The sequence below is a fragment of the Mesoplodon densirostris genome, unplaced genomic scaffold (genome assembly GCF_025265405.1).
Source record: "Mesoplodon densirostris isolate mMesDen1 unplaced genomic scaffold, mMesDen1 primary haplotype scaffold_37, whole genome shotgun sequence".
NCBI lineage: Eukaryota > Metazoa > Chordata > Mammalia > Artiodactyla > Ziphiidae > Mesoplodon > Mesoplodon densirostris.
The window spans coordinates 4797923-4801330 of NW_026778196.1; positions in this window are offsets into that span (position 1 = coordinate 4797923).

A 3408-nucleotide genomic window follows, 5' to 3' on the forward strand; every position below is an offset into this window, starting at 1 on the left:
GAAGAATTTACCAAAGTCTCAGCCACCCACCGGGAACCAGTATAGGACATGATCCAAAATTCTGGACTTGCGTTCAGCTCACAAATAACGAGTTGAGAAATGGAGCTCAGGGGCACAGCAATTCACAAACTGGCAGAGTGATAAAGGACAACTATCGTCCAAAAATCTGTTGAGGGAAGTCAACGAGGCAGACTTGAAAGCGAGGCAAAATAGCAGGAAACAGATTTCAAGAGGTACCTTGGAATCGCCTGTAAAGCACAGGAAGAGGGGCACAACTTGGACAAAGGTGCACTTGGCCAAAAAGGGCGTATGCGTTTTCTCCTGAATATATTCAGGAGAAAATGCATACGCCCTTTTTGGCCAAGCAAGCAAGCGGGCAATGCAAATCTGCACTACAAAGAAGTATCACTTCCCACCGGTCAAAAGGGACATCCACAAAATGTGTAAAAACCAGAAAGGCAAGACAGGCCCTGGAGAACAGGGAGCCTTGTTATGCTGATGGGCGGGATGTAAATTGCCAACTGCCTCACTGGAGGAGTGCATTGTGTTCCCTAAAACAAGTAAACAACAGAGCTACAGAGCCAAGGCCACTTCCAGTCTAGGGAATATACCTTGGGAAAACTGAAAATCAATAAGAAAGAGCCACCTCCAAATTTAGGGCTGCACTGACTACAAGAACCTCAACTTGGGTACACCTTAAATATCCCAGGAAATATAAAAATGGTTCAAAACATTGTGGTACTTACGTACGATGGAATATCCCTCAGCCATGAAATCAATGTCATAAGCCCAGTAGCAGCAAAGTGAGTGGATTCAGGTACGATGATTCTAAGTGAAATAAGTCACACAGAAAAAGAAACTTATCATAAGATATCACTTATGAAGATCCTGTAAACATGGCTACACGTGAACTGAGTTAGGAAAGAGAACAGAGTCTCCCATTTAGAAAACACTCTTATGCCTGCATAAAGGGGAAGGAGAGGTGGGGTGATGCATAAAATCAGAGTTTTATATAAGCACAGGGACCGTTCCAAAAACCAACTTTGGAATAGACAAGACCTACACCTTCCTCAGTGAAAGAGACTCAAAACCCCATATTTCATGCAGAGGAATATATCTGACTAGTAAGAATCTTAAAACCGATGTATAGATATGACTGCATATGGGAATCAAGTGTGTCTAGAGTGGCATAAACATGGCAGCGAGAATCAGCTCAAACCCTCTATAAAAAGGAATTTCAAAAGCAAAACCAAAAAACAGGGAAATTCTTTACAATTCCTTCAGGGTGTCTGAGGAAACCTGGAAAGACCGTATCTACAATGACAGCTGGATGTGGCATAAGGCTGGGCACTTGGGACTGAGAGGATTGGTGAGATTGGGTGAGCAAATGCAGACCCTTTCAAGCAATAATGCATGGCCCCCATTCCATGGGTCCCAACTCTCCAGGTTGAAGGGAATATTACTACAGCTATAACATGTACAGGAAACCTAGAGAATGTACACACTGTGAATACGAAAGGTTTCTAAAACTCAACGAATAGTCCCTCTCCTGGTGCTCCAGTTTGACTTTCCAACTGCCTTACTATCAATCTCCCAACTTGGAGAGACAGGCCCTTTAACCTCCTGGTTTGCACAGGTTCCCAATTTGGCAGAGGATTGAAGGGACGAGGGAGAACCCATGAGAGAGTAGCTGTTAGGCATTTGGACGGGCACATGTCACTCTAATTTCCCGGCAGGAAGAAGAATTTACCAAAGTCTCAGCCACCCACCGGGAACCAGTATAGGACCTGATCCAAAATTCTGGACTTGCGTTCAGCTCACAAAAAACGAGTTGAGAAATGGAGCTCAGGGGCACAGCAATTCACAAATTGGCAGAGTGATAAAGGACAACTATCGTCCAAAAATCTGTTGAGGGAAGTCAACGAGGCAGACTTGAAAGCGAGGCAAAATAGCAGGAAACAGATTTCAAGAGGTACCTTGGAATCGCCTGTAAAGCACAGGAAGAGGGGCACAACTTGGACAAAGGTGCACTTGGCCAAAAAGGGCGTATGCGTTTTCTCCTGAATATATTCAGGAGAAATTGCATACGCCCTTTTTGGCCAAGCAAGCAAGCGGGCAATGCAAATCTGCACTACAAAGAAGTATCACTTCCCACCGGTCAAAAGGGACATCCACAAAATGTGTAAAAACCAGAAAGGCAAGACAGGCCCTGGAGAACAGGGAGCTTTGTTATGCTGATGGGCGGGATGTAAATTGCCAACTGCCTCACTGAAGGAGTGCATTGTGTTCCCTAAAACAAGTAAACAACAGAGCTACAGAGCCAAGGCCACTTCCAGTCTAGGGAATATACCTTGGGAAAACTGAAAATCAATAAGAAAGAGCCACCTCCACATTTAGGGCTGCACTGACTACAAGAACCTCAACTTGGGTACACCTTAAATATCCCAGGAAATATAAAAATGCTTCAAAACATTGTGGTACTTACGTACGATGGAATATCCCTCAGCCATGAAATCAATGTCATAAGCCCAGTAGCAGCAAAGTGAGTGGATTCAGGTACGATGATTCTAAGTGAAATAAGTCACACAGAAAAAGAAACTTATCATAAGATATCACTTATGAAGATCCTGTAAACATGGCTACACGTGAACTGAGTTAGGAAAGAGAACAGAGTCTCCCATTTAGAAAACACTCTTATGCCTGCATAAAGGGGAAGGAGAGGTGGGGTGAAGCATAAAACCAGAGTTTGATATAAGCACAGGGACCGTTCCAAAAACCAACTTTGGAATAGACAAGACCTACACCTTCCTCAGTGAAAGAGACTCAAAACACCATATTTCCCGCAGAGGAATATATCTGACTAGTAAGAATCTTAAAACCTATGTATTGATATGACTCCATAAGGGAATCAAGTGTGTCTAGAGTGGCATAAACATGGCAGCGAGAATCAGCTCAAACCCACTCTAAAAAGGAATTTCAAAAGCAAAACCAAAAAACAGGGAAATTCTTTACAATTCCTTCAGGGTGTCTGAGGAAACCTGGAAAGACCCTATCTACAATGACAGCTGGATGTGGCATAAGGCTGGGCACTTGGGACTGAGAGGATTGGTGAGATTGGGTGAGCAAATGCAGACCCTTTCAAGCAATAATGCATGGCCCCCATTCCATGGGTCCCAACTCTCCAGGTTGAAGGGAATATTACTACAGCTATAACATGTACAGGAAACCTAGAGAATGTACACACTGTGAATACGAAAGGTTTCTAAAACTCAACGAATAGTCCCTCTCCTGGTGCTCCAGTTTGAATTTCCAACTGCCTTACTATCAATCTCCCAACTTGGAGAGACAGGCCCTTTAACCTCCTGGTTTGCACAGGTTCCCAATTTGGCAGAGGATTGAAGGGACGAG